The sequence below is a fragment of the Vulpes vulpes genome, chromosome 4 (genome assembly GCF_048418805.1).
Source record: "Vulpes vulpes isolate BD-2025 chromosome 4, VulVul3, whole genome shotgun sequence".
NCBI lineage: Eukaryota > Metazoa > Chordata > Mammalia > Carnivora > Canidae > Vulpes > Vulpes vulpes.
Window position 1 is genome coordinate 866,411 of NC_132783.1, and position 23,956 is coordinate 890,366.

At 41.1% G+C, this 23,956-nt stretch overlaps 1 protein-coding gene across 8 annotated transcripts in view; it reads right to left on the reverse strand.

Moving 5' to 3' along the window:
• GAB1 (GRB2 associated binding protein 1) overlaps positions 1-23,956 on the reverse strand; it is a 114,725-nt gene that overhangs the window by 65,183 nt on the left and 25,586 nt on the right. Inside the window, exon 1 of one of the 8 annotated variants that reach the window (XM_072755168.1) lies at positions 3,924-4,183. The exons of 6 other annotated variants lie outside the window; for them this stretch is intronic. The gene's annotated coding sequence lies outside the window, so the exon portion shown is untranslated. Of the gene's footprint in view, positions 1-3,863; positions 4,184-23,956 lie in introns of those variants that run through there. One more of the 8 variants, XM_072755172.1, reaches the window with a different exon arrangement.

A 23,956-nucleotide genomic window follows, 5' to 3' on the forward strand; every position in this document is an offset into this window, starting at 1 on the left:
ACCAGACCAGAAATAAATTTCTTCTTTCTCTTTTCCAAACCCACACCTCTTGAGTTACTGGCTTTTCTTGCCAAGTTTATTTGAATTTGTTCGGCAACAGTGTTGGCCAGCCCGGCCAGGTGCTATGCTTTTGGTTTGTCCAGCCCCCTTGGGATTCCCTGGGAACAAGCAGTTGGCTGGGGCACCATGCCAGGGATTAGCTGCTTCCTGAGTTAGTGGCTGTGATAGACCGACCATTCAGTAACAACTTTTTTCGGTAGTAAGCCAGCAAACTTCTTCTATAAAGGACCAGGTAATAGCTTCCTTGGGCTTTGCAGGCAATACGGTATGTGGCACAACTACGTAACTCTTCCATTACAGTGTGCAGGCAGTCACCGACAATTCATAAACAAATGGGAGTAGCTGTTTTCCAATACAATTTTATTGACAATGACAGGTAGCTGATTTGATGCTCAGACCACTCTTTGCTGACCCCTGTTCTATACTAACAGAAGCTTTCACAGAGCGGCTTACTTGCTAAAAGATGACGTTTTCCAGCCTCCTTTACAGCTAGCTGTAGTCATGTGACTCTGTTCTGGCTAATAGGCTAGGAGTGAAAAGGATCTGTACAACTTCTAGATCAGCCCCCTCTTCTTGGGCTGAAAAGACATCATGGGGAGTCATTTTTGACTGTGAAGATGGGGGTAACACCCCGGGATGGCAGAGAAAAAAGATGGAAGGAATCTGTCTAGTGAAGTACCAAAACTAGTCCTGGACCAGGATGGACCATCTGGACTATTCAAAGGCAGAATGAGAAGAAAAAAGCCCCCCAAACGTTTTAGCCTATTAGGTCACCGTATTCTGGTACATTTTTTTTTTTGGTACATTTTTTTTTATACAGCTTTGCATTTTCAGGTCTAGCTCAAGTGTATGAGGCTGTATTCTCAAGACCAAATGACTTGCTGCAGGGCTGTGGAAGGATTACAAACCCACACACTGGTCAGATGACTCTGCACCAATCTGTCATCATCACAGGACCTAATATCAAGTGAAAACTTATTCTGTTGCATGCACTTATACAAGCTCTCATTATCTTGAAAGCAATTATTATTACGATCATGTTTACGTCTGAGCTGACGTTCAGAGACATTAAGAAATATGCCCAAAGTCATACCGCTCCTAAGTAACTGCTCAGATATGTAAACTTGGGGACATGTGACTCTCAAACGTACATTTTCCCACAAATCAACTCCCTTGTGTCAAGGACAAGCCATAGTAGTCAATTCTAGGGTGATATTTAGAGATGGTTCTGTGATTCCAGGCTTCAATCTTCAACTGAAGAGTACCACTGAAATTTACTGAATGACAGCTCTACTTGGTTTAATTACCACCCCCCTTAAAGAGCCAAGTAAACCAAAATGACATAAGTTTAATGGCTTACCCAGATTCCTTTGAAAGACACTGAGAATGCCAGAATGTGGATTTTATGAGAGAGCCACGGGGGCTGCCAACTTGGTCTCAGCTAGTGCCACCACCTCCTCCTCCACTGCCCATTAGCAGTCAACTGTCTGGACACCTGCTACACCAGGCTGAATGGAGCCTACAAAGTAGTTTCAAACTATGCCAGCAGAGGGGAGGATTTTTTCTTTCCAGGAAAGGGTGAGCAATGCCACCGACATTTGCTGTTGACCCTACTCTGCCGGGTGTAGCATCCATCTCTGCTGGGGGCCTGGCACCCACCGTGGGGACCATCTGGCTCCATTTCCCAGACCACATGGCCTTTCCTGTTCTATAAAGCCTGGAGGCTCAAGGAAAGTCAAGTTGACCCCAAAATTAAAGCACAGCCAATGGCACCAACTGTTCATCATAGATGAACACAAAATTCAGTTGCAAAAAATTTTAACCTTATTTCAAATTTGAAGGGAGGAACTATTTCAAAACTAGTTTGATTTCTTTAATAGAATAAGTTGATATTTGAAATTTTCACTTCAGTTATGAGTGGCTACTTAAAAATTAATTATTATAATTGTTACCGTATCAAGGATTACATAAAGAAAATATTTTGTTACAGAAATGTAATGAAGAATACGTAAGTCTATCTTGAGCACAAAATTAACACGTTCCCAATTACTTTGTAAGCCAATTATTTTTAAAATAGGAAGTAAGACCTTACCCCCAAAATGGACTTTTTAATTTGGCACATCTTTAAGTATTTCCAGAGCCAAAGAGATGCCAAATCATAGAGCCACTGAAAATCGTATTTTCAAAGAACATTTTGGAATGCGGAAAATGTTCTCACATATATTGCTATGCCAAAAAAAAAAAAAAAGAAAAAGAAAAAAGAAAAAAGGTTTCAAAAAGATTTACATTCTTATAAAAGAATAACTATGTATCTATCTAAATACACATAGAAAATTACGAAGTAAATACCTCAACATTTTAACAGCAGTTTTTCTCTTAGTGGTAAAACTAATAAAAACTAAGTGGTTTTTATTTTCTTCTCAACATTCTCAAAGTCTTCTAGAACACATCACGAAAGTATACATTTTTAAAAGAACTAGAAAGACTATCATGACACTAACAGCACAGCTTTCTCCTACGTTCTGTGAGGATGCAGAATGTGGTTTGGGGAATGGTCCACATCTATGGGTATAAATGTCTCAGAAACGGACATATTTAACAACACACCAAGTCTCAATGTTCCAAGAGTGGACACTTGAGGAAGAACGGAGGGGTACCAGAGCACACGGAGCAAGCCACTGGGGAGAGGGCCCACACCTATTACAACACACAGCTATTCTCCACATTTCATCTCCACTAAATCGACATTAAAAATGGAACGAGGAATGTGTGTGGCACTCAAACATCTGTGACATACCATTATGGAAGAATAATATTTCCAGGAATTCTAATTCACAATTACTGCTTTCAAATTGAGAAAACAACTGTCAAATTGGAAAGAAATTCCGTGCATGTCACAATGTAGCAGTAGCTAAAATCAACCAGAAATCAGTTTCTATTTCACAATGGGAGTTACTAAAACCTTAGAAAATCCCCACAATTTGGGAGAGTTAGGATAAAGTCTAAAATCGGAGAACGTATCTCCTACCCCAAGTCACGAGGCACAACAGGGTCTGAGGCAACCTGTTTGCAGATAATGAAAGACAAAAAACAGAAAACAAAACAAAACAAAAAACCGTAAAAGCTCAAGCTCACAAATCACTGCCCCAAGTTTCACACTAATGGTCATATGATCCTCCAACTGCTGCTGCTCAGACAAACAGTCTCTTCTTTTGTAAAAGCCAACAGGATCACCGAAAAGGCCTAAACTAACCAGACTCCTTTACTTTTTAAATGATGGAGCCTCTTAACAAAAGAAAATTGGACTTGGAAAAAATATTTCAGGAAAAGGTGAAGGTAGGGAGTTTCAGGAAAATGATAAAATTCCATCGCTTTTCTAAAACAACAAAAACATAGTCTCCCAAGCCTCAAATACAAAAGTAGAGCAGAAAATAAAAATGTGTTCTCGAATTACACCATTCCTCAGTGAAAGCACACTTTCACTTGCTATTTCAATAAATATTCCCCCCCACACACAGGATTATTTTATTTACAGAGAAAAAAACAAAAAAGCAATACAGATTGTATAATCGCCAAATGTCATATATATCCTATAGGATACATATAATCTTACAGAAATATACATCTTTATAGAGAAATTTTACCTGCCTGAAACAAATGCTTAGTTAACTGAAGAGATTTTCAACAATGAAACAACAATGGAGAAAGACGCATAACAAACAGCATTAGTCTGTCTAACCAGAGAACGAGCAAAATGACAGCTCAAAGAGATGGGCAGATTATAGGGTAAGAGAAAACATTACCAAGATATTAAATAGGATTCTGATCTATCAGCATCAATGCGGCAAAGACAGCAAACACACCTCTTACGTGGGCTGCCTAAAGGACAGCTTCCCGGTACCTCTGACTCCCACCATCCCGCTCCTGCCAGAGTCCAGGGAAGTAATATATGCCCAGAGAAACACTGGCCTGGCCTGCACCCAAGGCAGTGACTTCAACTGCTCCACATTAATAACAAAAGCCGCACCGAGTGGCCATGCAGGGAGAGGGGAAGAGATAAAAGCTGATGCAGACTCCTAAGAGCAACCCCATCTCCTGCTACAGAAACTGGCTTAGCTCAGAACTAACAGCCTCCTCAATAGAAAACACCAGTTATCTTTAAAAGCCGGTCATTATTCCATGCAATGTTTTTGTAGTTTGCATTAAACTCTAACAAACAAAGATTTTGCATTGCAACAGACTGCAGTGAACACAGACTTATCACGTGCCGGGGACTGTTCTGAACACTACACAGATTAGCATGGGATCTCCCAACAACCTGACAACCAAAGTGCTAATAGCCTCAGTTTACAGATCAAGAAACTGAGGCAGTAAACAGATAACTCACTTTTCCAAGAGCACAGAGCTAATAGGGAGAACCCAGGCTCCTGGCTCTAGATAGAGGTCAAGGGTTTAACCACCGTACCAGACCGTCTCACACTGCTAGACCAGCAGCTCTCTAGCCTAAACCGCAGGGCAGCCTTAGGAACTGTTACTCCCAGGGCAACGAGTTCGTTCCTGCTGTTTGGCTGTTCCCCTCCTGCGCTGCAGGGAGAAGGCAGCGTGTCTGTTTTACGTCAGCTCCATCAGAAAAGATAAATGCCCTCACCTATCATATCAGCATTATTAATACTATTATTATTGTTATTATCATTCCCACTTTTACTAATGAAAAACTGAGATTCTGAGGGGTTAAGTACCTTGCTTAAAGCTAGTCGGAGGCAGTTCTGGCGATGGAGCCTAAAACTGTACATGGTCTGTGTTCCTGCTGCTACACAAAGTATCCGACCTCCCCACTCACAGGTTCATCTCCTAACTGGTGCCTCATCCAATGACCTGAAATGATCTCCCAAATGCTGCATGAACAACGGGGAGAAAGACCGAGAGTGAGGGCAGAAAGGTCTGTAAAATTCCAACACGACTGCAAAAAAGCCTCTCAAACCACAGAAAATTCCCAGTTAGGTAACAGAAAGCATATTTGGTATGCACATGCTCAGCATGACCTCGGAGAAGTACACACTGTAAACATAAACCACCATATATCCCGGATGCACAAAAACTACGCTTCTGCGAACCGTATTATATTTTATATGCACAAGAACTCACTACTGCAAAGAGTTCAGTGGTTAAATCCCTTTGTAAAGTCAAAATCTCTTTATAATAATCATTTTTTACTTTCTAAGCCTGTGAATATTCAAAAGTAGGCATATTCTATTCTATAAACCTAATGAGGTATATAATAATCCAAATTATTTTATAGGGGTTTGGGATCTAGTTCTGCCTTAAAATTGAAGCTATGGACCATTATACATTTCCAGACACTTTCAAGCCTGTGGTTCAATAAATTGCTAAGTTGTCTAGCACATCAGCATATAAATTAATTAGTGTCCACATCCTGGCTAAGAATTTCTTGAAATAAATAATAGGGTTCAAAAGCCCAATGATTAAAATAAAGTATCATGACACATGACTCACAAAAAGTATAGATATAAAGACTTCAGAATTTAATCTTATTTCATGGATAAGAAAATTAAGGCCCGAGAACTCAGTGTGCCTGGGTGCCACAGTCGGCTGGGGATCTAACTCTTGATTGCAGCCTCAGGTCTTAGTCTCAGGGTCCTGGGATTGAGCCCCTCATGGGGCTCCCTGCTCAGGAGGGAGTCTGCTTCTCCCTCTGTCTACCTGTGTGCTCTCTCTCTCAAGTAAATACATAAAAATCTTAAAAAAAAAAAAAAAAAGAACAATTTAATTTTAAGTCTTAACAAAAATCAGTGGAATAAACAAAACTAGAACTCGGTGCGCTAATATCCTACTCAGTGGGTGCCACAAGGCCCAGAATGTGCTCCCTCTAATGATATACAATAATACAGTACTGTAAGCTCTGAAAGAACAGGAACTGTGTCAGACTTTTCTCTACAACGTCTACAAATAGCCTTGTTTAATAAATATTACTAATTCAGACTATGCCAGGAGAAGGAATCAGAGACTATGTAGCAGGCTCCCTACTCCTTCCCTTCTGGTCTTTGTAGACTATTCGGCAGATCCAAGGATCCCAACACACAGCTGTGCAAAATCCATGCCAACCTTATAGAGAAAACAGAGGGATAGTGAGGCGCAGACGTAGAGTCTTCGGGATGTCCTATGAAAGGTTTCAAACTGGAAGGCATGAGACACCTACAAATCAGTGAAGCCGTCCAGCTTAAGACTCCTCCATTCTAAAAAGAGTAAGTTGGATTTCCTGATCTCTAAGACTTGTTCTAGTATAAAATGTTATTATTTTAATGTTTGGTCTTAAATTTATAACTCTGACCCAAAAAATAATACTTTCATAAGCCCCTTTCAATTTGCTTCTTTGGTGAGTTACTGTGACTCTCACAAGCATACAGTAGTCCCCCCACCCAGCTTCCCCAGTGAATGAGGCAGCGAATGGGAAAGCTTTGCTCTGTTGTGATGGCCACAGTCCCCGTGTTGCTTCCTGACCCCACTTCCACCAGAAAAGCTCCTCAGGTCTGGGAGATCAGGCCCAAGCATTTCTAGCCTTACACCTGGCCCCGGGGCCCCAGGCTGGGCCTATCACACCAGCCGCACTGTAGCAAGGCTGGGTCCTCCCGGACAGGTTGCCTCTGTCTGGTGTCCAGGGAGACCCCACGCAGAGGAGGGCCCCAGGTCAGAGCTGGTCAACTGCAGGGTCTGCTAGCAGCAAGGAGCTGCTCTGAGGCCAGAGGCACAGGTCAGACAGAGGCCAGGCCACGGGGAGGCCGGCCTAGAGTGTGAGCCCTAGTGTGAAATTTGAGAAGGTGATTAAGTAAGAGATACTCAGACAAGGAAAGGACAGGAGAGATCTGGAGACTAGAAAAATGTGTGAGAGAGGTTACTCTGGGAGTTTCATCTGTCTCAAAAAAGCAAATGTTATTGTCTTCGAAACAGGCCAAAATACTATGCATTTGTTGTGTCTGTGAGCTAAATGGGACCCTATTAATTATTGTTAGGCATAAAGAGTTTTGCTACCACTACACCTACGTCAAGAAAAAGAAAGATCAAGTCATAGGACTTTTATAATGAAAGAAAGAACTTACACTGAGTATCTGTAAAGAGCTTTGCGGATTACAGTTCACCATCACGAGCACTTTCTGCTCTGACCCTCACAACCACAACATTTGAAGAAACTGAGGCTCAAGGGGTCCATTTACATGTCCAAGATGCCTAAACTACACTAAGTGTCGCATCTTCAGGTCGCCCTGCGGGTCTCTACCATACCAAGTCTCCTTAAATTACTTTCCCTCAAACCCACCTTTTAATAGAAATAACATTTATTTCTTGTTCATTTAAAAATTCTTAAATTTTATTTAATTTCTAGTATTGAAACAGGTTGCAATTTGAATATTAAACACTGTTTTGACAGGCAACACATCCTTGGCCCTTGTACTGCAAAGCATGTTAGCATATGATGGGTTAAATAAGCTCTGAGGCCTCATCTGGAAAATTTACCACCACATATACTATTGTTTCTATGGGAAGTTCTGTTCCAAGTTCCAATCAACTGACTTAAAAGAGATCTTTTGGAACACATGAACACAGTCTAAAAATAATCAGCACTGCAAACTTAAGGAATTTCTTGGATCTCATTTTTCTTTTTCATTTAAATATATGCATACATACACAGAGCTTGCTCTCACTGTGCAGCATGTACGGTATGAAAAGCTAAGCATTTCAGTATAACGGAAGAAATTTCATAAAACTCCCACATACTATGGTTATGGTTGTGGATTACATAAAAAAGTGGGAAAGTCCCCTTCTGCCCCCGAACTGTGCCAAGACATCTGACATGTTCATGTTTGCCAGGACTCTACAGTTATTCAAGTCTGAATCTACTCTTGACATAAATCAGCATACTATTGTAATGATCCAAAGTTCAGAAAGGACTTCTTGTCACAATAATGAACTTTTTGAGGTTCCCGAACAATGTGTTTTGAGAAAAATGTCTCTCTGCAAAGGGATTTCAAGTACTAAAAGCAGAGTGGCAGGTTTTCAGTTATGAATTTTCAACAAATTACCAACATACATGGTTGAAAGTGTTTTCACTGAGAATCACACAAAGTAGGTTTCAGAACATTAAAAAATAACAATAACAAAACGCTCCAGCTTATACAAAAAAGATAAATCAGAGCATGGCTGTGATCACAGTGTCTTTTGATGGCAATAGGGAACCAGATTAGGATAAACTTAATTGGCAAATTCTCCTGATACTTCGATTTATTAAAAATGAACATACCTATGATTTTTCAGAAACATTCTTCTTGTTTAAGTTTGTGACTGTATTGTGCTTAAATGAAACCAAACCTACACGACAAGAAAGGACCAACGGATTCTAAACATGACTCTCCAACTAAAACTTCTGACCAAAGTCTGCCAACTGGATGTTACCCTACCTCCAACAGCAGGTACTGTGTGGCCCCGGTGGCTCAGTATCCTGCCATTTTCTCTGTGTCCTCACTCAGGACAGTCCTTCCAGCAGAATGTTGAGACAGACTGACCAAGAATGATAGGGATCAAAACAAAAGGCGGCTTGCATGCATGAGAAACTCTGAATTGCCCAATTTCAGTACCAAAGCGTCTCAGTCTGCCGATCCTCTCTATAATCTTCGATGAAGTACAACATAAACCTGTTTAGAGCTGTTTGTAATCAAAAGGTACAAAGTGTGAGAACCAAATTCTCTTGGTTTTGGAGATGAGTCTTTTTTATTTTTTATTTTTTTGGAGATGAGTCTTAAAATAACCACAAGCAGCTAATATTTACTTTGGAGTTCTTACCTTTATGTGAGAATTCTTAGCAAGATAGAAAATATCCTTATAAAATACAACTTAACCTACAGTAGAAATATCTCATCGGGTAGGCCATTATCATAACTAGATGTAAAAAGTCATTTTGAAAAAGCCAAATTATTGTTACATTAAATACTCTTGTTTATTTTTAGATACGTGCACTTAAAATAGCCTAATATGAAGCACATACAGCTCCACAAGCCTACGCCAAAAACCTAACCATATCCTAGTGAGTTTGCACTATTCTTTTTAATCTGAACAAATGTTCAATATACATCTTTAATTCCTTTTTAGTGGTGCTACCCTTTCATTTTTCTGCAATATGAATTATTATCCCCTTATGTTTTTTCCAGAAGCTTATGTTTTCTTATTTCGAGTTGGTTAGAGGGAAACACTTCTCCTTCCAAAGATCTGTGAGGAGACACTTCTCTTTCCAAGGATGTGTGAACAAAAATAAATCTACAGTCCAAAATCAATTATTACTTCAAATACTTATATATTTTTTTATATTCAATAATTCCCCTGGGTCATAAGGTTCTTTAGGGATAAAACAGTGGTATGTGTTGCAACGGGGGTGGGGTGAGGAGCACCGGGAGGAACAGCATGGGGGATGATTTCCAAGTTCCCTTCCAACTCCAAATTTCTATTATTTGCTGGTTTCTTTGGTCTGCATTTATTCCAGACAGGAACTTCTGTACAGTAATGGTTGTCAAGAAGTAGGTAGGTCTCCGTTTGCCTCCTGTTCATGTGGCAATGTCTAGAGACATTTCTGGTTGTCAGAGCCGGGGGTGGGGTATACTACTGGCATCCAGTGGGTAGAGACCAAGGATGCTGCTAACTCAGTGTCCTATGATGCACACGGAGCCAGCTGTACAACAGAATCATCCAGGCCAGCCTGTGAATAGTGCTGAGGTTGAGAAGTTTGGCTGGAGAATAGCAACCCTGGGAAACTAAATGAGGTGTCCTATTCAGAAAATTGGGAAAGCCATTTCCTAAAATATTTACTACCCTTCATACTCCTAGACATGCAGCTCAGACACTTCAATTCTTAAAAGGGAAGCAGAAAGCAGTAGGGCTAATTCACAGCCCTCCTTTCCCCCATACCTCCCTCTTTCTCTCAGCCACACCTACTGAATGGTCAGTGCTGGGAGGCAACATGAATAAGCTAGGGTGGGTCCCTGCCCTCCAGGGGCTACTATAAGAGGAGACAGCAATCAGCATTTGGATGGAACAAGATGCAATGTGGCTTGCAAAAGCCCATGGGTTAAAATATTCTGCATTTATTTTTAATTTTACTTGATTTTCAAAAGATTTTATTTATTAATTTGAGAGAGAGAGAGATAGCAAGAGAGCACAAGCATGAAGGAGAGGAAGAAGCAGACTCCCTGCTGAGCAGAGAGACTGATTTTTTTTGGGGGGGGGGCTCCATCCCAGGTCCTGAGATCATGACCTGAGAGAAGACATGCTAAACCGACTGAGCCTCCCTGGCACCCCTATTTTTCATTTTGTTTTAAAGATTTTATTTATTTATTTTTGGAGGGAGGGGCAGAGGGAGAGAGGGAGACAGAGAGAGAGAGAGAGAGAGAGAGAGAGAGAGAGAGAGAGAGAATCTCAAGCAGACTTTGCCCTGAGCATGGAACCCGATGAGTTCAATCCCACAACCCTGAGATCGTGATCTGAGCCAAAACCAAGAGTAGGATGCTCGACCAACTGAGCCACCCAGGTGCCCCTAAAAGATCCTGCATTTAAACAGCAGATATTACTAAAAATCCATCACTGTATAAAGTTTTTAATCAGATTCGTTCAGCAAGAAAAGTTCAGTTACATTGAGAAAATGAGTTTTCAATGTCCCAACATAATGGAAGTTGCTCTTTAGCCATGAGTACCAACCCTGTCCTTCTAAGGAAGTATGTCATCAAATGTCCCTTTAAGAAGATGAACAGATTCCCAGGATCATTGGGTTTTCTGGTCCCACAAGTCATTCTTGGTTCTTGTTGTAGGGAACGGTGAGTAAGAAAGGGCCAGAGGTCAGAGCAATGACACACAGTGGGAGCCATGTGCTTTCTAGGATGGCTCGGGGATGTACCCAAGGGAACCACACAGTTTCTCTTCCCAACCAGGACACTCCTGAGAGGGAGTTACACCAGAACACCGGTGTATGCCAGGGGAGTGTTCACCAGAGCATGACCGCTATGTCTGTTTGTGAAGCGACCCCAGGGGGACAATGACGCTCACATGAGCCTGGTAACAACTGCAGGTACTAAACACAAATTCAAATTCTACCCCTTTAGTCAACTAGAATTCAGTTATAGTTAAAAGGCAAGAAATTGGACACTTAGTATAAAATCAACCCAGAACACAACAAATGCCAAATCTAGAAAACCCGAACATACTGTTTATGAATCTAAAGTGTAAGATTCCTACGATAGCGCACGCCAGATGGGATTTAGCCTTTTCTCTGCAGTATGTGAAAAGCAAGGAAAATTGTTAAACAGCTTCTGGTCTTTAAACTCAGCTAATACACTGATCTCCCAGTCAGCACAGGCACATCTCCAGTATCTGCAGTCAATTCAAACCCTGAGTTAAAAGCCACCTGACTTCACAGGTTTGGCAGGTTTAACCACAAGGTCCGTGGATACTGGCGCACAGAGCATGAGACAGCTTCCGTAACGGTCCCCTTTAAGGTCACACTGCCAGCAAGATGTATGTGCTCGTAAGCATCTGAGCACAGTCAGGATGCTATATATGTAATCCAGAAAATCCTAGAAAACAGGACACCAAACTCCTTAGAAAATAAAATAGAAAATATTCCCATGAAGAATAAGGTCAATACTGTCGTCTTTTTTTTCTAACCCACAAATACAGAGGCCTCTAAAAAAAAAAACCATACTCTAGTCTTACAGGAAGCTCACAAAAATTAAAAACCAAACCAAACACATGTACTAATGCTCTGGACACACACCTAAGAGTTTACTCCCTGCAGGCACTTCAGGGAGGCTAGAGAGGGTCCAGGAAGACCTCGGGTACAGCCAGCAGGAGCAGCACCCGGGGCACACAGCCATTCCCATTCCCTTTTAAAATCCCGGGGGAAATGACACAACCGTCACAGAAGTCAGAATGTAGAATTATCCAGCTGCTATTTTGCCTCAATGTTCTAGACTTTTTTTAAGATGTTATTTATTTACTCATGAGACACAGAGACAGAGAGAGAGGCAGAGACCCAGGCAGAGGAAGAAGCAGGCTCCATGCAGGGAGCCCGACGCGGGACTCGATCCGGGGACCCCGGGGTCACGCCCTGGGCTGAAGGCAGACGCTCACTACTGAGCCCCCCAGGGGCCCCTCAATGTTCTGGATCTGATCAAGGAAGAAACATAAAACTGGAAACGGGAGCCCACCCTGAAAAGAGGGAACAAAGGCCACTTTTAAATTTTAGCTTCATCTCCTCTTCAAGAACCAAAGAATCACTACTGTCAAGTTCCCTATACATGAAAGTGAAGTTCCAGAAAAGAAGAAAAGGGTACATACGAAAATGAGGAAACCACACACAGGTAAGCTTGGGATCAATTTGAACAAAATTCTAACTTAGATTTTCAAGGCGATAAACCATAAGACTTGGGTACGGGAGGGGTAATAATAGCCTATTGTATTTCCAGTGTCATGTCCAATTATCCTAATATGTTTTTTGATAAGCCTGGTATCAGAGAGAAATACTGTAAACAAAATACATCTTCATTTCTCAAGAAGGTCTGGATAAAATAGAGAAGTGTGAGGCGGACGACATAATTAAGGGGGCCTCACAATTATTTGAAACACATCCTAAAAGAATATTAATTATTGACCTGTGATAATCTGAAGGAATGATCCAGTGTCACTGTTTTTCTTAATTATTTTTTTATTTTTTTTATTTATCTATGATAGTCATACAGAGAGAGAGAGAGAGAGAGAGAGAGAGAGGCAGAGACACAGGCAGAGGGAGAAGCAGGCTCCATGCACCGGGAGCCTGACGTGGGATTCGATCCCGGGTCTCCAGGATCGCGCCCTGGGCCAAAGGCAGGCGCCAAACCGCTGCGCCACCCAGGGATCCCTGTCACTGTTTTTCTTTAACTGAACAGTTATATTAATCATACGGATGAGGTCTGAGAATATGCTTAGTAATTCTGCAGAGGACAAAAAGGGAAAGACAACATTCAAAAGAACCGTTAACGTAGAACACTATATGGACAGTCCTATAGTTAAGTATAAACATAAATTGTACAAACAGAAATACTGGAAACCTGAATTAACAGTATTGTAACATAGAGAGTCAGAAGTAACACAGCTGTTTAAAAACAACAACAGGAAATCCAATCCTCAGCTGCATTATTACTAAAATTAAATAACTAGACCAAGGGAAGAAAAAGTCTACCAGGCATTACCTAACTTGAAACCACATCTAGGGGAACCCAGTTAAACTCTTGAGAGCAGCATTTTGAGAGTAAACTAATCACCTGAGAAAGATAAGGAAGGCTACAGTATTGAGATGATACCACATGAGAGGAACTGTTGACAAAACCGGGAAGGGCGGGGCTAACGAGCACTCCGTGGCCTTCTTCAACGATTTAAAAGGCTGTAAGAAGGCATCTCAACAGGTCTCAGTCTGCCAATGTCCCTACAGAATATAAATACAACGCTCCCGTCCAGCTGCACAGTAAGCAAGCAGAGGACATGACCTCGCCAGCGTTGGGCATTCTATTTACACAGCCAGAGAAGGAGTTAGGCTTTTGGGCAACCGCATTACACGGTTAACTCCGACTCAACCACAGTTTTCTCTTGTGAATGGTGGTTAGCAGTGCATAGTCTCAGCAGTTATCACCGCTGGACGTCACATTATATATTTGCCCAATGTCTGCCCCACCCATGAAAACAGAAGCTCCATGAATGCAGGAGTTTTGTCTTGTTCACAGCTGAATATCCAGCACCTAGAACGAGCCCAAACCGTTAACATAGAACCATAGCAGACATTTGATAAATATGTTGAATAAATGAATGACTGTTAAACAGCACAGAGTTAAAATGAGGATAGAAGATAAATGGCAAGAGGGTAGCCTTTTTCTGTGTACCTCCAAAAGAGAGAACTGGCAATCACGACAAGTCATAGGAAGGTGGGTTTCAATGCAAAAAAATCCTTCCTGACAATTAGAGCTGTTTAACAACAGAACAAGCTGCTTCTTGAAGATTTAGTTCCTCATAACTGAAAATATTAAAATAGACGCTGACATTTTCTACAGGCCTGAACTAGGTAACCTTACGTATTCTTGAGACCCAATGACACAGAAATGAGTTCCATCGTATCAACAGGGAAGAGGGGGATACCCCACCCAATCACTACAGGAATCTTTTAGGACATCTGGGTGGGCAGTTGCCACCCACCCTCCAGACCCACCCTCCACCTAGCTCCATCCTGCTCTGCGCCTGGAGGGCTGAACTATGAAGGACTGCAAGCAACCTTGTTCTCTAGCTTTCGGTCAGGTTTGGCCAATGAGGATAATACAGATGGGCCTCAGGGCAGGGAACTGATTCTCTGGCTGCATCCTTGTGTTCTCAATGGACAGCCATGTCCCTTGACTGAAGACCTCAGTCTCTGCAAGGCAGCTATTTTTTTTTCTTTTAATCATTTTTTTAAAATATTTTTTAAATTTATTTATTTGATAGAGAGATCTAGAGAGCACAAGCAGAGGGAGCAGCAGAGAGGGAGAAGCAGGCTCCCTGCTGAACTGGAAGCCTGATGTGAAGTGGGGCTCCATCCCAGGCTCCTGGGATCATGACCTGAGCCAAAGGCCGATGCTTAACCGACTGAGCACCCAGGCGCCCTGACAGCTATTTCTCCATAATCCATCTTTCTTAGGGTTTGGTAATATTCTCTCTTCTTTCCTCTTCAAGTATAGGTACTAGCCCCTGCCCACCCCATTTACAGGCCCTTATATTCTCACTATACTCTATATTCTAGTAAGTAGACTTTTGACCAAATGTTCCCCCAAATCATGGACTGTTGCCAACCTGCTTCCCACCAGGCCCCTGACCAATCACCACATGAGCTGGTCCTCATCCAGTGTCTGCGTGAATGCTTACAGGGACTGGTGGGAGCACACTGGGCTTCGGTTGAGTTCTCTTGCTCATTAATTTTAATGCTACTATAATGCTAACACTAGGCCTTTCACTTATTTGGAGCCAGTTTTTAAAAGCAGCCACGACAGAGGGAAGACATTCAGCCTGTACAGTTTACAGTTAGCCTGTGTCCCGGCACAACTGCTCAAGCAGCCTGAGTTCCTGTGCATTCTGAAATAGTAGTTTCCTGGTTTAGCAAGCATTTTGGCTTCACATCCAATCATCCCTTCAGAAACAGGAAGCAATGTCAGATTATCATGCAACAATATCAGATTTTGGACACCAAAGGCAGTTATCAGGAAATCATGTATATATTATGTTATTTCTCCAGATATGAATTTGTGAAAGAACAAACACTACCAAACTTCCCTTTTTCATCTTTTATTATTGAGGCTGACCTGACTGGAGCAATAGGATATTTTCACCTTGCATTGATTTTTACCTTGTAAAGAATGTACCTAGTGGGAAAATGCTATCTTTGCTCAGTGCCATGAATGAAAATGTTTAGTAATGGTCGGTATGTCAGTATTTTTTTTATTAAAATTTTATTTATATATTTAAGAGAGAGTGAGGGAGAGAGCATGAGCAGAGGGAGGAGCAGAGGGAGAGGCAGAGGCAGACCCCGCTGCACAGAAGCCACCCACAAAGGGCTCCATCCCAGGACACTGATGCTTAACTGACTGAGCCACCCAGGCGCCGCACCGCCCCCCCACCCCCACACACACCCAGTGTTTCTTTAGGAGTTCTAGAGGCACAGCAAACATTAAGCAAATAAAAGATCAGGTGGGAAAAGTACACATAAAACCATTTGAATTTAGACAAAGGAAATAAAGACAACTTTGTAAGTTATTATCCAATAAAAGGACAAAAATCTGAGAGCTGCACAAAATATAAGGAAAAACCTCCACAGGAATTGACTGGCAAGAACAACTGCTTATGTATTATATAATTAAAATATCTTAATTGTATATGGTTATGGAAATTTGGCATATCTGTAGTAACTTAGAGGGATGGGAATAGAGAAGATAAAAATGAAAACCATAACAATTTTGTATTACAATTCCTACTATAATAAATTTTCAAACTATTTAAGTAATCTAAGTTTTAGATAATCACAAAATAATGGAGTACCAGCATCTACTCCAAAACATCACAGTCCTGGGCAGCCCGGGTGGCTCAGCTTAGCGCCGCCTTCAGCCCAGGACCTGATCCTGGAGACCTAGGAGGGAATCCCACCATCGGGCTCCCTGCGGGGAGCCTGCTTCTCCCTCTGCCTGCGTCTCTGCCTCTCTCTGTGTGTGTGTCTCTCATGAATAAATAAAATATATAAAAAATTTAAAAAATTTTTTAAAAACAGCACAGTACTATTTTGGGGACAAATGTCATGGGAGAAAAAGCAACCAAGAGAACCCCAAAAGTCTGGTGCTTACCTCTTCCAATCCTGGGCCTCCTTTCTCTGACCTTTGACCACAGAAACTAATTAGCGCTAGAATATCCGAAGTTATTTGCCATGCTGACAGGAACCCCTTTTACTCTTTTTTTTCCTTCAAAGACAGAACCTACCAGTAACATCTTTCTTCCTTTTCAAAGCCCTGCAGATGTGGCTGGAAACGCCCAGAACCAAGGTCCTTGCTGCACCGGAGAAGAGCACTTGTGAACTGCCCCACTGTCAGAACTTAAAAACCTTCATCTGAATTTACAATTCTACCTCTGACTTAAGGCTGGTCCAAACAGGGCTTCAAAAAGGATGTACCTTTAGTCCTCACACTTAGAGAACGAATTACAGTCTGTTTCATTACGTCTTCAGTGGTAACCAGAACTTACTTCTTTGGAAGGGAAAAGAAAAAGGCAAACATTGACTGACATATTTGAAGATGACACTTCCAAAATGACAGTGAAAAGCAGCTGCTCCTGGAAAGAGGTTCTCCAAACCGTTTCCCATTTGACCAACATACACTCTCACTTTTAAGCTTGGGGCTTTGAGATATATTCATAAGAAAATACAGAATTTCCTTTCTAGAGACACTGAAAATTTACCCAGTCCTGTTACCAGATACTGGGTCCAATTCAACAAACATTTACTGAGTTCCAAATATATACCAGACACTAAGTCACTGCACTAATGAGAAGACGGGTTGTTCCAAAAACATAGTTATCTTCTTTAATTTCTGAGATAATTTTTGGCATCCCAACTAGAAATAATAACTATCAATGACAGCCTTATTTTATGATACCCAGTAATCTTCAATGACCTCATTCATTACTTTAAAAACCATGTATTGATTTTTGGCTATTTGCAGGGTTATTTCTGATAGCAACAGAAATGTCCCTGGTCTCATGCATTAAAATATGAAATGAGAGACAAGCATATAAACAACCAAAGTGCACGTTGGTAAAGATGAAGAACTGTGAGAATCTAAAGGAAGATTACTTATTACTCAAGCAATCAAGGGAAAAAAATTCAGAAAGGAAACAGCATTTGAGATAATCCTTAAACAAAAAAATTATACAATGAAAACCCAGCCATGAAATATGTGGAATGTGGATAGAGGTAAGAGAAAGAATTCTGGGAAAATTACAGAGGGCTTTGAGGATTGTCAAATTTTCAATTCAAAAATAAGTTTAATCCATTTTGGATAAACAAATTCATATATCCATATAAATAACAAGGAATGAAGTTGTTGTATATGCCACAACATGGATCAACTTTAAAAACATTATACCCTGGGCAGCCTAGGTGGCTCAGTGGTTTAGTGCCGCCTTCAGCCCAGGGCATGATCCTGGAGTCCTGGGATCGAGTCCCGTGTCAGGCTCCCTATGTGGAGCCTGCTTCTCCCTCTGCCTGTGTCTCTGCCTCTCTCTCTCTCTCTGTGTGTCTCATGAATAAATAAATAAAAACTAAAAAAAAACAAAGACCCAAAGACTTTAGAAAGCTCACAATTTCCTCTTCTGAGTCATATTTACCATAAATTTCTGATTGTGTGCTTTGCTATACACAGTGAACTTAGAAAAAACTCAAGTATAAGCAAAACTTGACTCATAACAAATAAAAATCTACCTTAAGCAAAAGTTCATTTTAAGAGTAAAAGCAAATGAAGGGCACCTGGGTTGCTCACTGGTTGAGTGTCTCCCTTTGACTCAGGTAATGATCCTGGGGTCCTGGGATCGAATTCTGCACTGGGCTCCCAAAAGGGTACCTGCTTCTCCCTCTGCCTGTGCCTCTGCCTCTCTCAGTGTCTCTCATGAATAAATAAGTAAAATCTTTAAAAAAAAAAAAAAAAAAGCAAAAGTAAAAGAGAAGAAAAAGAAAAAAGGTAAAAGCATATGAAAGTGAAAAACAGAACTGCATATAAAATAAAAAGCTTACCAATTTTGCACCATGTGCACATATTTAAGGCACAAATAGGAGGAAAATGCCTCATGATGTGCAGACCTGTGGACTGTTGAGATGACCCTACCTTCTAAATCTGAATATTTACCTTATCATAAATGAACCCATTACTTATTGCTTATCTATTATTTGCCAGTCATCAAGAAAAGCATTATTTCTCTCATTTTATTTTATTTATTTATTTTTTTTTAATTTTTATTTATTTATGATAGTCACAGAGAGAGAGAGAGAGAGAGGCAGAGACACAGGCAGAGGGAGAAGCAGGCTCCATGCACCGGGAGCCCGATGTGGGATTCAATCCCGGGTCTCCAGGATCACGCCCTGGGCCAAAGGCAGGCGCTAAACCGCTGCGCCACCCAGGGATCCCTATTTCTCTCATTTTAAATTTGATTCATTACTTTGCAATGTGACTTTTCCTAAAATGGAAACCTTAATTACAAACAATCTTCCAATGAACTTGTGGAAGTACCTCTATTTCAATTTCTATAATGGTGAAACAATAATAAACACTGATTAAACTGTGTTAATATGCAACCAGTTTATTTTAATAATTTGAGATTCTTGCCATCTAGATAATGACCTCTTTTTGTCAAGAGAAGCACAGTGATGTATACCTGCATGAAGTTACCATTCTCTATTAAATAAGATAGCAAAGAACACACAAAGGACACATAAGCAAATTACTGAATAATGTGTGAATTGTTCTTTCTCTAAAACTAAACTACTCCTCAAATGTGGGTTTTCAATCTCCCATAATTACGGTTACCAGATTCTAGGTAGAAGTTGATTTTTACATTAAGAGAAACTGCTGGGGCACCTGGGTGGCTCACTTGGTTGAGCTCTGACTCTTGGTTTCGACTCTTGGTTTCAGCTCAGGTCATGATCTCTGGGTCCTGAGTTCAAGCCCCGCCTAGAGCTCCAAGCTTCTGCTGGTGGGGAATCTACTTCTCTGACTCTCTCTCTCTCTCTCCCTCTCTGCCTCTCCCTCCCCATGTGTGATTGATCTCCCTCTTTCTCTCTTTCTAAAATAAATAAATAAACCTTTAAAAAAAAGGGCTAAAGCGAGAAATAGGAAACCAATAAGGCAATAAAACATGTAGTTTATTAGTAGTTATTACAGAGAAGAAAAATAACACTCAATGTATTTGGAAATTTAACTCTAAACACTGATTCAGCAATTACCCTAATCACTACCTGGAGTTCTAGTAGCTAGATAGAGTACCTGTTTTTCTCCAGGTGCTAGGAGGAGTCATTTATTCACTTGCCAGAGATGGTTAATATATTACTTGAATTACAGACTTTTATTAAAAACCAGAGATCCACTAATAAGGAAGTTTGTGGTTCAAACATATTTGAAATTAACTACCAGGTAACTTTTCAAGTCTCAGTGCAGAATAAGACCATTTCCACAGAACCCAAGTCATGACTCAGCTCAAGAAAGGCTTATTTTTTATGCCACGGGGTTCTAAGTATATTTTATAAATAGCTATAGAATTTCTTATATAAACATTCAGATTTCCCACATTCCAACTCCCAGAAACTAGGTTTTGTTCATCAAGTATTTATTAAGACACACGGGTAAATGATTTGGGGAAAGAAGCATACCTCCCTAAAATATTTTTACTTAACTGAAAAAATATTGTGTTATATGCACATATAACATATATTGCACATGTGAATATGTGCAATAGTGGCAGTGGGGAATTAACATATACTTGCTATTAACTGTTTAAAAATTACAGGAAAGCATTTATTTTTATTTTATTTTTTTTTTAATTTTTTTTTTTTATTTATTTATGATAGGCACACAGTGAGAGAGAGAGAGAGGCAGAGACATAGTCAGAGGGAGAAGCAGGCTCCATGCACCGGAAGCCTGACGTGGGATTCGATCCCGGGTCTCCAGGATTGCGCCCCGGGCCAAAGGCAGGCGCTAAACCGCTGCGCCACCCAGGGATCCCTACAGGAAAGCATTTAGAAAAAAACAAAAATATTTGCTAATCCCAACACCTAAATATATATTATCCTTGTGGAATTCTTACACTTTCAGAGTAAAGCCCCCATCACTCAATATATTTTTATGTCAAGCTCATGATGTGTCTGGCTTCATTTTTTATGGTAAAAGCTAGAATAAAAATAAATGTTTTTTTTCCGGGATTTCCCATTCTTAATAATAAAAAGTTTTACAATTACTTAAAAGTCGTAAAGGTGAGACTGCTGCTATTTTTTTTTAATTTTTTATTTATTTATGATAGTCACACAGAGAGAGAGAGAGAGGCAGAGACATAGGCAGAGGGAGAAGCAGGCTCCATGCACCGGGAGCCCAACATGGGATTCGATCCCGGGTCTCCAGGATCACACCCTGGGTCAAAGGCAGGCGCCAAACCGCTGCGCCACTCAGGGATCCTGAGACTTCTGCTATTAATTGCTACTCATATCTCAATGCTTTCTCTAGTGTTATCTAAAAATACATTTTGTAATAGAACCACAGATGTCAAGGAAAATGAGCCAATGAATACAGCAATTCAAAACCAAAGAGTTACTGAATTTCAGAGCTAGAAGTGACCTTGTGGGATATATATGAGTCCAATTACTATTAAAATGGAAACCTGACTGTGACCTTACCAGGATAGAGTCCCTATTTTATTCACGTGTGAATCCTCTGTACAAAGCCCAGTACATGCCAGTCACTCTATAAATACACTGGAAACAAACTACCATGTTGGATGAATTAAATTCATTTTAATGTAATAGTTTGTAATCTCAGAAGGAAAGACTTCTGGCTCTGGTCCTTCTACAAAGAAATGACTTATTGTTCATTTATATATTTGTAATGAATAAAAAGCCTGAATGGGAGATCATGCAATGGCAGTCCCCAACTCAAGGAAAAGTTGTAATACAAAAAAGTTTGTATGTAAGTAGATTCGCTTGAAGTCATAAAGCATTTTCCCATAGAAACAATGTTGTACATAAGGGTTCACTTCTCTGGCCAGCCCACAAAAGCCTCCTTAAGTATAAAGTTCCAACAGATTAATCACTATACAGAAAAATGCACCATAGGAAAATGTGTCCAGCACCAGGAGAGCCATCCTCTTGCTGCTGCCCAGGAGGCAGGTTCCCTGCAGGGCTAGAGAACTGGGGGGAAGAGTAAGAAATCAGAATGATGGGGATCCCTGGGTGGCTCAGCGGTTTAGCGCCTGCCTTTGGCCCAGGGTGCGATCCTGGAGACCCCGGATCGAGTCCCACATCGGGCTCCCGCCATGGAGCCTGCTTCTCCCTCCTCCTGTGTCTCTGCCTCCCTCTCTCTTTCTCTATCATAAATAACTAAATAAATCTTAAAAAAAAAAGAAAAGAAAAGAAAAGAAAAGAAATCAGAATGATGCCCACGGATGTGATGCTTCACTCCCTGACCTCGTCTCACTCACTCATCGTGCAAGCACATGAGTGTCTTCTAGACACCAGGCCCTGTGCTGGCAGTGGGGGGCACAGCAGACACCAAAACTGACATGATTTTTCTACCTCGGGAGCTTCTATTCTAACAGAAAAGATAGATATTGGAGGGTTAGAATGAGAATAGGGACCCGGGGAGTGGGGAAGGTTGATGAGAAAAGGAAAAGAATACTAAAAATATGAGGTACCATGTCCCTCTCCTTCCTCCATCTGCATTCATTTCATCACTGGGGTGAGAGGAAATGAGGGACAGAAACAAGTAACTAAAAAAGCAGCTGCAGGAAGAACTTTTATTTTAATCTCCCTGCTCCCACTCCTCCTTACAGATCCCAGGGCCAGCCAGCGCAGGGCAGAGAGGACTGGCGTTGACAAGGGAGGGGGAGTGAACCCGCGAGCACCAGGGCTGCAGCAGTAACCAAAACAGGCTGCCAGCAGGGAAATCCTATCACTCCAGAATAAAGGAGAGATTGTGTTCTGATCACAACAGACAAGATAAGGCTGCATTTCAGTCAGGAGAAGGCCATCCTGCTCAGGGCCCATGCTCTGGACGCACAACCTTACAGACATTAAATCCATTCCAACTGCTTCTCCAATTTTCCCCCTAATTTTCTGTAACCCATTTAGGAATACTTTTATTTTTGTTCCTATGCCTGTGTACTCTGAAGAGGTTCGCTAGCAAGAGAAGAATTAAATAAACTACGAGTAGCTACATTTTAATCACTCATCCTTCATCCTTTCTGAAGTTTAATTAGAAGGATGTTTTAAGGTGACATGAATGACGCTCCTTTGATTTGCAAAAAGACAAACAAATAGCATAAGTGGTTGGAAGATTTCACAAAGCTGAGTGAGTAGGAAGGAAAGTGGACCATTAGCTACTATGTGGGCAGACATAAAAAAACAGACTGATAGGGAGTCAATCTAAGACATTCTTGAGGGACAATGGCCTCTAAATAAAACAAATGTGACTCCAGAACAGGATGTAGAGAAATCTCAGTCCATCTGGACTGTTCACTATACAGGTGTGGCCCCAACAACTACCAAAACATTATTTAAAAAGGAATTAAAAGTTTAAACACAAAACTGTACATGTGTCCATGGAGTATGAGAAACTAAAATCCTGGGTGGTGTTTCCATCACTACACTTCATGGTTGATTAACAGAGATGGGTAAGATTCAGAGAATACTATTTCAAATTACAAAAGGCAGCCACGACTTCCTGCTTGGCCAGTTCACCTCAATGGCTATTTTCCCCCACCTCATCCTATTTTGATTCTTGAAGCACCTGACTCCCAACCACACCCTCCTTCTGAAACCATGATCTCTGGCTCCCCGAACAAGTCTCCTTTCTGAACCTCCTCCAACCAAGTAAAAATCACCGTGTGTTTTGCTGGTTCCTCTCCTTTTGATCCATTTATCAAACTAGTATTCTGCAAGCTCTCAGCATCCCTTCTCTCACCCAAACGAACCTTTCCGGGATGACCGTATGGGTGCCCAGCTCTAGCCCCAGTCACTCTCCTGAGCCTAGGAGACTCATAATAAATGGCAAGTGCTGGACTAAGGGAAACAATGCAGAAGCACTCACAAAAATTTCTGGTTTAAATGAGGGAGGCCATATGGGCTCTTCCACAAAATTTCTGTGAACGGGGAAGCTGATACAAGAGAAAGCACAGGGGTTCTGGCACAGACACAAATGAGTCTGAATTTCAGCACCGACATCTACTAGCTATGTCATTTGGGGAAGGTACTTTGGAACACTAGTTTCTTTACCTGTAAAAATGGGGGCAATAACGTCTACTTTTCAAGGCTGTTGTTGTATGGATGAGAGATAAAAATTTAAAAACAAAAACACCACCAAGTACATAAAAGCTGTTTCTTAAACAAAGTACTTCCTCTTACGTCCGTGGAAGCTGTTGATATGAGAATACTGAGAAATTATGGGTTTTGTGATAACATTTGTTCCCTATATTTATTATTAGCAGACATTGTAAGTTCTGCAGCAGGGTAGTTGTCCTTGTTTTGAATCCTCCTACCTCTACCCCCAATATGCCTGAA